Source organism: Pezoporus flaviventris, unplaced genomic scaffold (genome assembly GCF_033815535.1).
Source record: "Pezoporus flaviventris isolate CSIRO_AGI_PZ_B2104156 unplaced genomic scaffold, CSIRO_AGI_Pfla_v1 ptg000031l, whole genome shotgun sequence".
Taxonomy (NCBI): Eukaryota; Metazoa; Chordata; class Aves; order Psittaciformes; family Psittacidae; genus Pezoporus; species Pezoporus flaviventris.
Window position 1 is genome coordinate 47,962,906 of NW_026892579.1, and position 13,418 is coordinate 47,976,323.

At 39.2% G+C, this 13,418-nt stretch overlaps 1 long non-coding RNA gene across 5 annotated transcripts in view; it reads left to right on the forward strand.

Annotated features, from left to right (window-relative positions):
• Positions 1 to 4,137: 4,137 nt before the first annotated feature.
• The window catches only part of LOC133273048 (uncharacterized), a 54,154-nt gene continuing 44,873 nt past the window's right edge, over positions 4,138 to 13,418 (forward strand). For all 5 annotated transcript variants that reach the window (XR_009744636.1, XR_009744640.1, XR_009744639.1 and 2 more), the window contains exon 1: positions 4,138 to 4,300. This is a non-coding gene — a long non-coding RNA (uncharacterized LOC133273048). The remainder of the gene's footprint in view (positions 4,301 to 13,418) is intronic.

Sequence of the window (13,418 nt, forward strand, 5' to 3'; positions counted from 1 at the left end):
GGATCTCAGGAGTATCCCACTGCCCACTGACAGCTTCCATTGCCAAAGGGTAAAAAAAAATAATCCCCCAATGCAATTCAGAGCTTGTCTTTCAGCTAACCAATAGGTACTGTACACAACTGAGGGTCCAGGACTGGGGGGATTAGCTTGGGAGGAAAAATGATAAAAAGCTGGTTATAGGTTCCACTTACAAAGCAGAGAAAAAATGCAGGGTAAAGCTACAGGGTTCAGCCCTACTGTAGAATAGAAGTGTCCCAGCATGATGCCTGACTGCTTCATTTCTGCTTGCACACAGGTCCACATACAGACCTTCTAACATGGAACCTTGACTTTGCTTGAGGCAGAGAATGGATGGTGCCCAAATCATACCAGTTTTACCTCTGGTTCTTGCCCAGTGCATAGCCCATAGCAATTACTTTTGGATGCTTGACTTCACAAACAAAGCAGCTGTCTTTCAAAATAGTTCAGGGTATTCGCTTGTAATATTAAAAAAGATACCAAGATACACCATTAAAGCTCAAATTTATCATTTTTACCCTTCTACAAAAACAGTGTTGAAAAAATAAATAAGGGCAAGAAAGATTCACTGAAAACTACATAAAATACTCATTGCAGATACAGTAAGATCAGTCTAAAAGGTTTTAATCTGCCTTGCAGATCAATATAATTTGTCCAATACAAAATCCAACAACAGCAATTTGTGACTGAGATGGGTCGGGTACTAGGGATTTTGCATCTTTAGCTCACCAAAAGGTAAAAACTAAAAGTAAGCACATATAAATGTTTGCAGTATGCAACCATTATGCACCTTTTGCACTTGAAAGTGAGTTTCATGAAACACGGGAGTCGTTATTTTTGAGTCTCGTGGTGATTTGGGTGGTAGTTTAGATGCCAAGGAAACCTGATGAACTGCAGTGAATTGGGACCTTACTGCTTATGTGTGCGTCATTCAACATTGATCTTGATACCCCTCAACTAGAACCTAGAGGGAAGGGAAGAAATGTAGTATGTGCTGGAGAAGGTCCAGAGAAGGGCCACAGAAATGATCACATGGATGGAGCACCTCTCCTGTAAGGAAAAGCTGAGAAAAGTTAGGGTTGTTCAGCTCAGAAAAAAGATTAGAAGGAGACCTTATTGCTGCCTTTCAGTTCTTAAAAGGTGTCTATAAGATGGGGAGAGACATTTTAGCAGGGCCTGTTGCGATAGAATGAGGGGCGATGTTTTTTAACTAAAAAAGAGGAGATTCAGGCTGGATGTGAGGAAGAAATTTTTTTACAAGAGTGGCAAAATCCTGGCACAGGTTGCCCAGACAGGTGGTGCATGCACCACCATCCCTGGAGATGTTTAAGACCAGCTTGGATGTCGTTCTGGGCAACCTGATCTAGATGAAGATGTCCCTACTCATTGCAGGGGAGTTGGACTAGATGACCTTTGAAGTCCTTTCCAACCCAAATTATTCTATGAGGGTGGTGAGGCACTGGAACAGGTTGCCCAGAGAAGTGGTAAATGCTCCATTCCTGGCAGTGTTCAAGGCCAGGTTGGACAGAGCCTTGGGCAACATGGTCTAGGGTGTGTGGTCCCTGTCGTTGGCAGGGGGGTTGGAACTAGATGATCTTAAGCTCCTTTCCAACCCTAACTAGTCTATGATTCTATTATCATAGACACAAATTACCCTTATCTATCTGCTGTTCATACAAGTTCTGTGAACTTCTCAGGAAAGACATAGAAGTAATAAGTAGAACTGCTTTAGATAGACTTTTTAACTTATAGAAACATCTGAGTCTTTTGATACTGTGAAGAATCTCTTACATGGTGTTGAATGTACATTATGCATTCCTAATAATTTAGTAAGTAGAACTGTAATAAACAGCAAACAATTAAAAAAACAAAGTTCTTCTCAGAGCCTTCTCTTTTCCAGGCTGAACAACTTCAGCTCTCTCAGCCTGTCTTCAAAGGAGACATGCTCCAGCTCTCTGATCATCTTTGTGACCTCCTTTGCACTCACTCTGCTTGCAGGTGACGTCTGACAAGAGTAGAATAGAGGATCAAAATTACCTCCCTGGACCTCCTGGGCACACTTCTTTTGATGCAGCCAAGCATATGGTTGGCTTTCCACACTGCAAGTGCACATTGCTGGGTCATGTTGAGCTTTTCATCAACCAGCACCCTCAAGCCCTTGTCGTCAGGGCTGCTCTCAATCTGTCCTCCTCCCAGCCTGTATTTGTGCTTGGAATTTTCCTGACCCAGGTATAGGACCCTAAACTTGGCCTTGTTGAACTTCATGGGGCTTATACAGGCCCACTTCTCCAGCCTGTCAAGGACCCTCTGGATGTTATCCCTTCACTCCAGTGTATCAACCACACCACACAGCTTGGTGGTGTTGGCAAACTTGCTGAGGGTGCACTCAATCCCACTGTCTATGCCACCAACAAATATGTGAAAATCACTGGTCCCCAGACCAACCCCTGAGGAAAGTCACACTTTAACACATTCATATTTGTATTTATAATAAATCAGTTTATATACCCCTAGTTAATATTTGCTTAGGGCTTATGTTGATTTCACAATACATGCAATTTTCTGACTCCATCTTTATCTTCAGGGATTAGATGAAATTGAGCAGCCATGTAGTAATTTAGTTTTATCTCGTGCCTTACAGTTTTATGTTCTTGTAATAGCACTTTCTTTCTCTATTTTATTTAATTAAATATATCTTATTCCACAACGGCAACAATTTTTTAATTTATTTCCTAAACAGCTGCCATTGTGGTAAGTTTTTTGTGGGGAGAGAATACCTATTTTAAAGACATTTAGAACAGAAACTATCAAGTGCAGAGGGGAGGAAAGGATTAGGATTTGAATTTGGCATAAGTATGCTTTCAGATTGAATCTGAAATGCTTCTCTGGCTGGAATCTGGCTGAAATGCTTCTCTGGCTGGAATCTGGAGCTAAATAGCTATATCTTCAGATGACCTTTCTTCTGTGATTTGCTTGTTCTTTTGTCTTGGGGGGGGGGAAGTTGTTTCTTTCTTTTTATAAAGGAAGTGCTTTTTTTGGAAAAAAAAAAAGAGTAGCTTAATCTTTGCCAAGTTATGTTGCAAGATTTGTGATGATGATTTTTGCCTTTGGCTTGACTTACAGTAAAATAGCAGGTAAATACTAATTTTTTTTTTTTTTTAATTTCCATCATTTTAGCACGATGTAGTTAATTTTGATGCTGATGAGGGCAAGGCTAATTGACAGCATATCCATAATAAAAAGCAATGAGTCTGAACACAAGGACTTAGAGTTTCCTCACCTTCTTCAGTTTAAATGGACAAACTGTTTTGAAAAAAACAGCAGGTACATTGAGTCCTGGTGCAGATGATGTTAAACTGGTTTAATCCCAGGTTGACTAGAATGTGCAAAGTGAATGTATTTACTGACAGCACTGGCAGCTTCTTTGGTAAATAGTCTGACACAGAACAGAGTAAGCATGTCTAGCTTCAAGTCTTTTTTTTGATCTGCAGCTGTGTGTGCTTATCTTCATTCTGAAAAGAAACCGCCAAATAAAATGGATATTATATTTCTAAAAGAGTAGTTTAGGATTGTCTCATCACTTTTTCTTTATGAAGTGCCTTTACTTCTTGGGTAGATTCTTCTGAAATAATGATAAACAGGGAGCCTCTGTTAAAAAAAAAAAAAAAGCTTTCTATAGCTGGGAAACCCCTTTTGCTAACTAACTGCACCTGTTTGACCTCTTGACCACATATTTTACTCTTGCTTTCCTCATGGGCCAGGCACCCTCTATCCATCCTCAAATTGCTGCCGATGGCTTTCATGGATAATACCTTTTCCTTCTGATCTCATCACCGAGCATCCATACCTGTGTAATCTTATCAATTCCCTCAGATATGCCACCAGTGTAAATTAAACTCACAGATCCTAGGATTGACCTGACTTTCCCAGGTTTTGCAAATTGCCTGTGATTGTGGTCAGAAGTAGGTTAACTCAGCTTTTTTGTGTTATTTGATTGGTGCAAAGTAGCTGTAATCCCTGACTTCACAGCACCATCTCCACTCAGACACCACTACCCAGGTAGTATAAAAGCCTACAGCAGCTCAGCACAGCTTTCATGCAGTTAAGGAGCCTGACCGCTCAATACATACCTCTGTTCTAATAGAGATCAGTTATACTTAAACCCATCCCTGCCTGAAAGACCTCTGATTTAATAAAAAATTCTTTTTACCCAGAAATATTACCGCAAGATTGTGGAGATGTATTTGCAGAGGTGTAAAAATACTTGAATAACATGGAAAAGGTAAGAACAAACCAGCATTTTACTATGTATTAGTATTTTTACTTGGCATAAACCAAGGAAAGTTAACTGAGACTCAGAGGCTTCAGGTTTAAAATAAATACACAAATAAATAAATATCATTTTTCTTCATTAAATATCTAGTTAAATTGTAAAACTTTCTGCCATAGCAGGACAATGCTTTCCCACAGAGTTTTCACGAAAAAACCTTTTCTACTAGGTCTGACTATAAGAAATAGATAAGTAATTTTGAAAGTTACAAGCAAATGGGTGCTGGGTAATAATACCTTATTCCGATCTCCCTCCTACCATATGAGGAAGGAATAATGGTGCAAATCAGAATGCATGATGCAGGCGGAACTCTTTTTTCATACAGGAGGCAATGCAGATACTGTGAGGATGTGTATAATGTGTTTCCTTACATATTGTGTATCCTGAAGAGAATGATTAAAGTGCTGGGATAGGAATAGTGGAAAAGATACAAGACAGAATGCAGAATATGTGCTTTTCATAGTTTCCTACTTAGAAGTATACTAGGTTGACTCTATAATGCTGTCAAAGATTTATAATGCTGGCTGCCTGTTTTTTAAACACTCAGTATTTTTTCACTGTAGCTGAATGGGAAGCTTACTTGGCTCATGATTTGGCCTTGTTTTTAGGAATAAAATATTTGTGAGCAGAATATGTTTTCTTTTGAGTTCCCATTCTTTCAAAGCAATGTCCAGCAGCAGTACAATCACAATATTAAGTCTAACAATAATCATATGCAGTCATTTCCAATCACAGCGGCTACACGTAGAAGCAGCTACAGACAGTTGGAAATGTGGGGAAATGTCAAACCATATTAAGCTGTCTAGAAAGAAAAAGGAAGAGGTTCACAGCTTGATGAGGAAAATTAAAACCCTGCTGAACCATGCTGAACACCTGAAAATATCAAAGAACAAAACATAAATGGAAGAAAGCCTGAAAAAATTATGAAATGTAAAAAGAAATAAGGTTCAGTAGAGTAATAAATTATATGAAATAGCAAAGAAAGATAAACAATCTGTAACTACTAAAAAGCTCATGGATTACACCAAGCTGCCAATATGACTCTGATAATTGGGAATCTACAATATTGTATTCACTTCTGATACTTGAAGCTGAGCTAGACAAAGGCCAAATGAATTTGGAGGTACAGTCCAGTTCCTACAATAGATTTCTGGACCAGTTGCAGCATATAAATTCAAGACTTAGACAGCAGATTATTCAGCAGCGGTTTGCTGTGAAATCAGTGAAGAGCTGATACGTAGGTCACAAACTATGTGGTAGTTATGGCAGTTATTACACTTGGTGAACTCTATGCAAGCAGCCTGTGCCTTAGCTACTGAGAAGTGTGAGCCAGTCACCCCGTTCTGTGCCCTCTCTCCAAGATTTTTTAAATCATTTACACTGGACATTTAAGATTTGGCTGGGCTAGATCTGGACCATCTAGTCTACGTCATGCTTTGCCTAGACAAATTGGACCATATGATCCTTGAAGTCCCTTCCAACTTGGTATTCTGATTCAATTTTTATATCATTATCAGTATGAGAAATTCAGTCTCCAGAAAGCTAGTGTGAAAATAGGGCCAAAATGTCTTCCCAAAAGAGAATGGTCATCTGTACCTATCTGAAAAGCTTAAAAACATGAAACAAAAGATGAACAGAGAAAAAATAAAAATACAAATAAAGTGATGCAAGACCATTTAATTTAGACAAGATTCTTAATGTTAAGAAAGGGAAAACAGCTAACTATCAGGAGGAAACTTACTGCTTGTGAGAAACTTTAAAGTGACTCTAAAGGAAACATTTGGGACCTTAAAAACTGATTGAACAAGGAAGAAATACACTGCATAGAACAATCCTCCATTTGTACTGCAATGAACTGGATTACCTAATGGCTCTTTTCCATTCCTTACATCTATGATTCTATGCTTCTAAATATATATTTGGAATTCAACATGAGGCAGTGAAAGAGTAGAGGCATTAAAGAACATAAATGGAAAGTTAATGACAGATGAGGTTGATTTTGCTCTAAATGAATTCCTCACCTCATTATTCATTGTGGGGCAGGAGGGAAGTGGAGGGGAAAGAAAAAAAAAAGAAGGTAGCATCTCCAGGACTGAGAGACATTTTCCTGGAGGGAAAGTTAAATGTTAAAAAGCTTTGCTATTGCACTGGAGAAGATAATAAGGCAATTAGGACTGTTATATTTGACAAAGTACCAGGCTCAGATGAATTGTACCCCAGAATCCTGAAGGAAGTAACAAAGGAAATAAGAAAGCCTTCAGCAAAGGTTTTTGACAAGCCACTAAGGCGTGTAATCATACCCAAGGACTTAAGGGGTCCTAAAGCTATTCCCAGATTCAAGAAAAGGGAAGATTCAGGGGACAACCCTGCTAAGTCTCATTTCAGTTGAGAGAAATATATTGGAAATATTGCTAAGGGACCATGTCGAAGTAATTTTAGTGTATAATTTAATGCAGGTAAAAGAGAAAATCATCAAAAATCTGCACAACACTTTAACGTGTTATGGGAGTAGTAGACCATAGGGCAAAAATTTATCTCATTTATATAGTTGTCAAGGTGGAATAAAAAGGAAGAGAAACCCCTTGTATAAACTGTATATGTATAAATTCATACCCCTGGTACAAATTGGTGGGAGAAATATTTTCAATTCAGCTGGACATTGCCTTAAAGGTTGCCAAAACAGAGTTATTTTTGAAGTGCAACATTACAGAAAAAATATGAAAACTAAAAGGGAGAGAGGCAGTAATACAGCCTAGTGGTTAAAAGCAGTTAAAAGCAGTGGTTAAAAGAGTTTGGCTACTGTAGCTACATTTACATTACAATCTTATATAGATATATCAAACCATAATAGCTCTAAACTAGTTAAACTAAGTACTATTACCAAGGCAGTCAGACAGCACCAAGCTCAACCCAAGCTGCAAAGCCTGAGTGACATCTGGGTAAATACTTCAGCATGATCCTGCCCACAGTCAACTGTTATCACAACTGCATTATCCCAACCAGGATTAACTAGTGTAAAGCTAGCTGAGGTGAGCCTGTAGACATGTTCTTAGACTACTGGTCCTCAGTCTTCTCAATTTGGTGAATCCTTCTTTGAAGCTTAAAACAAAACAAACTCCAGAAAAAAACCAAACAACCAAACAACCCTATTTAAATCCTTTTATGTCTGCAGATGTAAATTCTTAAATCATGAGAACTGTATTCCCAAAAACATAAATAAGGCATTAAGGCATTCTGAATCCTGAGTCTACCAACTCTAGTCTTTCATAATCTGTAGTTTGTGACTGTATTCACACTTCTTCAGGAAACTGTCTTCTCTTTGTCTTCATCCTTTAACACCATTATTTGTCTCTCACCCCTTTCCTTCTCCTTACCCACTTCCAGTTTTCCCTTCAGTAATCGCTTGAAAAACCTAGACTTAATCCCTGATTGCATCTGTAACCAGCTCTGTAAAGAGCTCTGTAACTATTGATGAATTATAAAAATTCAGACCCCTGGGCATCCAAATCTCTTATTCCTTTGTTACAGGGTGTTATAACCCTCTGTACATATAACATATTATTTCTTGTCTTGCTAGGGTTTTGTGCCATCAAGTAACATGTCGTCTTTTAACAACTGTCAAGAATGGTAAAGAGAATAGTCTCTAACTTAGCCTAAAAAGCTCGGGGGGGGGTGGAAGAGAAAAAGAGGAGAGTGTCAAGCTTGACCTATTGCAGGAAAAATTAGCAGATAATGGTAAGATGTTAGGTCAGGTGAAAGTGGACAAAGATGATTTCTTCTGATGTCACTCTTTATTCTAACCAACTTTGACCACGCAACAAATTTTTATCTGCCCAAAATAGTGATATCCCACTTCTGTGGCTTTAAAAGAATAAGATTTTTTCTGTGGGATGATTTCACATTGTCAATTGTAAGTCTTGCCATGAGGTGAAAACTTGTGGGAAAATTATAAATGACGTTGTTATTAACAAGAATTTTCTCATTAGCCTGAGCAATATTTTTCCCCCCTTTGCATCTTTGAAGGGCTTTTTAGTTCATCTCTCAGCCCTGCTCCCTTCCCTCACCCCTCTGCTCCCCCCCAGTTTTTCTGTTGGTTGTCAGGTCTTTGTTTGCTTGCTTTTCAAATAGATGCCAGACATTTTAGTAGCAGGCTGACTCTAGGTCTGCAAAAAGCAATTTTATTTTGTTTATATGACTGTAAACACCTGTTCCAGATGGACAATTTAGGGGATTTTTGGGGATTTGGCTTTTGTGGCACTTTGCACTGAACAGAGCAGAATATTTTTAAGAACTGTCTGAGCTGTGCCTTTTCACCTAGCACACACAAAAGGCTACCTCCTGAAGGTAAAACTGAAGTCAACAGAGTCCCACTGGTGTGACTAAAAACATCATTTGGCCCACAGCTTTCTTCATATTCACAGGGACAGATTCTGCCTGTGGATGCATATTTGCTACTTTCCGCAAGGCCTGCTGAAGTTGTGCAGAAAAGAAGAAAAGGGGCGGGGGGGGGGGAAGAGACAGAGACATTCCCTAGTGCTCTTGTGAGCTTTCAGCTTTATAGTACAACCTGTGCCTTAGGATTTAATGGAAGTAATACATAGCGTGCAGAGGGATGACTAGGGGGCATGAAACAATCTGCAAATGTTTGAAAGATGTTTGTGCTCCCCTTAGGTGTGAAAGAAATTACTTCCTATGTTACCAGAGAATTTTCCTAGAAATAGTGGGTCAAAGCTAAAAAAGGGAAACAAAATAAATTTCAGGGAAATGCTTCTGACTGTGAGATTGGATGTCTAATTTTTAAAGAAAGAGAAAAATCATGGGCAGTAGGCAATGCAATACTTAAAACTTTTGTTGCTTAATCTCACTAGGGTAACCCAGACTTCTTATATTATTTGGAGAGTTAGAATCTCAGAAGAAGGGGTCTGAGGTTTAATTTTCATGGGAGTGATCCAATATGAAGTGAGCATTCTAGAAACACTGAACAGAGCTTGAAGTTTTTCCTTTAGTTGATGTCCTTCTAGCTCATGACTCTTGCATTCTTGACTGCTCAAAGTTTCAGGCAGTCATCAAAATTAGGAAAGTTCAGACACACTGGGAGTTCAATACTCAGGAGAGGTCAACTAAAGAAACTGTTTGACTGCATATTAATCACAAAAGTACAAGAAATGAATAGACAAGTAGCAAACAAGAGAAAGAAGAAAAGCCTACATCATGTAAAACTAAAACCTGCCACAAAACACTGGTATTTCCTCAAGTGGTCACACTGAAGGTTGTTTGTGTGGGTATCAGGCAAGCAATGAGTTGTGTGTGTTGATGGTAAAGACAGCTCACGGCTTGCAGGACGGTACTGAGAAATGTGCAGGTAGTAGAGGGAAGAAGGGTACAATACAAAAACTGAGATAAATTAACAAGATCAAAAGCAAAATAAGTTCACAAGACAAAATCATACTCCAGAGTCCATAGGACTCATTTTCCTGCTCAAATAAGAGGATTGCGAGAGCTGTAGCACTGACTGAAGACTGTTAGTTTGATAGCAGTGACCAATAGATTCCAAAAGAATTTGCAAAGATTTAAAAACAAACAAAAACGACAAGCCCACAAAACAACAAAAAAAGGCATGTAATTGGAAGTCTACATTTGCAGTAATCATAAATAGCTTTCTGAAGCCAGAAACCCAGGTGACAGTAACCATTCCCATGTGTTTTCGCGTATGTGTGCTTCAAAACAAGACTATACTAAAAATATTCAGTAATAAAAAAAAAAAAACAACAAAACCCACAAAAATATCTGTAACAGTCATATTTACTATTAGAGAGGACCTACAAAAAAAAGTGAAAAAGTTGAAAAACATCAGGGATACGTAACATCATAAACTGTTTGCAATTGGCACTCTAGGGTGTTTTAAAACAATGTACTAGAAGCTCAAGATAAATAACAAACAAAAATCCACCTCCAAAGAGATGGAATTAAAAAAAAACCCTAGCCTGGTTAAAAGATGAAGGAGCTTATTAGATGCAAAAATCCTTCAGAAAAATTGAATTTGTATCTACTTAAGAAAAACAGAAAAGTATAGAAGCTGAGGAAGCTGAATATAGAATTGTAAAAAGACAGGTAGAAAACATTTTGAAGAACAACTAGTTAATGGCATAAAAGCTAATTGTGAAACACATCAGAAGCCGGAAGTTTGCTAGTGTTCATCAGTGGGTGATCAATGTGCATAAACTACCATTCAGAAAGCACAATGTCAGATAGAAAATAACCCTGAAGAACCATCTCAAACTGACTGGACAAAGAAAGGGGTTTCAGAAAAAAAGAGTAAATTGAATATTAACAGTTTGCTAGGGTCTTCAATGTGAGATTGCTCAATTAATAAGAGAGTTGTATAATATCTCCTAACCATTTCCATAGCAGAGAAATAGGAGGTGCCAAACCTACTAGCAAGGGGCTTGGAGAGATCAAGTGAACAACTGGCCAGTAACTTGTATCATTTTTGCATGAATTAAGAAAAACAAAAATCATGATAGTCTTTCCATCAATTCTCCAGGATACAGGGGAGGACCTAAAAAAAGCTGGGAGGATTAGCACTGTTAATAAATGGGTAAAAGGGTGGTGTCATAGTCAGGGGTTTGGGTGCCTTGAACACGGGACCCAAGTTTGTAGGCCAGGTCTAGTGGGGGCTGGTGGAGCCGGTCTGATAAAGAAGGGAAAGAGCAGTTTTGGTAGGAGGCTTGCCAGACTGGTCAAGGATGCTTTAAACTAGATGTGTTGGGGGAGGGGGGCATCATTCCATCCCAACACACCCAGTCAGTTGCCAGAACCTATAATAAATGCTTGGAGCAATGTAGAGGTATCCCAGCTGCTCCAGCCAATGAGCCGGCTTCAGCTGGAGCTGGGCTCAGATGCCTCTATACAAACACCCGTAGCATGGGGAACAAACAAGAGGAATTAGAGATGTATGCACATCTACGGGGGTAGGATATAATAGGCATCACAGAAACGTGGTGGGATGGCTCCTATGACTGGAGTGTTGGAATGGAAGGTGAACAAGTCCAGAGGAGGGGCACGAGGATGATCAGGGGACTGGAGCACCTCCCATATGAAGACAGGCTGAGGAAGTTGGGGCTGTTCAGCCTGGAGAAGAGAAGGCTGCGTGGAGACCTCATAGCAGCCTTCCAGTATCTGAAGGGGGCCTACAGGGATGCTGGGGAGGGACTCTTCATTAGGGACTGTAGTGATAGGACAAGGGGTAACGGGTTCAAACTTAAACAGGGGAAGTTTAGATTGGCTATAAGGAAGAAGTTCTTTACTGTAAGGGTGATGAGGCACTGGAATAGGTTGCCCAGGGAAGTTGTGAATGCTCCATCCCTGGCAGTGTTCAAGACCAGGCTGGACGAGGCCTTGGGTGATACAGTTTAGTGAGAGGTGTCTCTGCCCATGGCAGGAGGGCTGGAACTAGATGATCTTAAGGTCCTTTCCAACCCTAACTATTCTATGATTCTATGATTCTATGACAGCAGTAAATATGTCATGGTTGGGAAATAGCAGTATAATTTCTGTGTATAGAAGCTGTTTCAGAAGGCGTTCTTTGTGGATGCCTAAAAGAATGTGGAAAACAGTGATCCAATCTGTGCAGCACTTTTCGATTTCCAAAAGCCACTAGCATGATCCTTCACAAAAGCCTCTTGGAGAAGCTGAGCTGTCTGGGTAAGAGGGAAGGTCCTCTTATGAATTAATACCCACCATAACTTAGGAAACAAAAGGTAGGAATAAATGGTTAGTCTTCACAGCAGAGAAAGATTACTAGAGAACCTTTGCTATGAAGCATATTCAAAAATGGTCTGGAAAAAGAGGTAAATAAAGAGGTAAAAAAGGCTGTGGATGATACAAAATTATGCAGGTTACTTAAATCTAAAGCTGATTGTGAGAAGTTGCATAAGGAGCTCATGGCATTGAGCGAATAGGAAATAAAATGGAAGATGATATTCAATGTTGATAAGTGCACATAGGAAAAAAATAACCCTAACTATACAAACACAGTGATGAGCTGTAAATAAGCTATTACCACTCAGGAAAGAGATCTTAAGAGTTACTGTGGATAGTTCTCTGAAAACATCAACTCAGTGCTCAGCAGCAGTCAAAAAGGCAATAGAATTGTAGGCATGGGGGGGGGGGAAGGGAGAGAGGAAGAGAACAAAGGACAAATCATTTTTATGCTACTATGTAAATGTAGGCTGTACTTGCATCACGAATGCTGTCCACAGTTTCAGCCACCCCAATTCAAAAAGATTATAGCAGGACTTGAAAAGATATAAAAAAAAGACAAAGAAGGCAATTAAAAATATGGCTTGTCTCTTCAATGAAAGCAGACTGAGCTGACTTCAGCATGGATAAGAAATGGGACAGTTATTGAGTGTGTGAACAAAATTACATACAAATGACAGAGGTATCAGTGAAATGATGAAACAAGTTTAAGTGAAAAGAGTTGTTTTCTCATACGTGGCATGTTAATAAACTTTGGCCTCTTTGCCACAAGATGAGGTTGAGAAACAATTAATATAATTTGGGTTTTAATAAATCTGTAAAATTAACAAGTTGGTGGTCTGAAAGCAAACTCCACTTCAGAAACCCCCTCACACATTTGCTGTATAGCCAGGTGATACATTAGAGAATGGACTGATTCATACAGGTGCTGAATTCCTGTGGTTATCCCTATAGCACTCATTACATAGTAATGTCAAAAAAATAAGAAAAATTACCTAAAGGACCATCGGTCTATGTCTGAAACACTCTTATATTAGAGGAGACAGAAAGCACCTTCCCCAAAGATGGTCTGCAATGTGGCAGTTAAGACAATGCTAGAAATTAGAAATTTTGGGTTGAAAATCCATCAAGGAGAGAAAGGCCCAGACTGCAGCTCCCCAGGTATAGGGCCAAACACATTCACCTCTGCCAACCAGGACATCAAAAGCACTGTTTGGCCTCCCTTGTGGAGAAGTGGAGATTAATGACCCTCTTAAATCTGGTCCACAACTAAACATAGATAGGAAAGTGATGCTTTTCCTCCACTGTC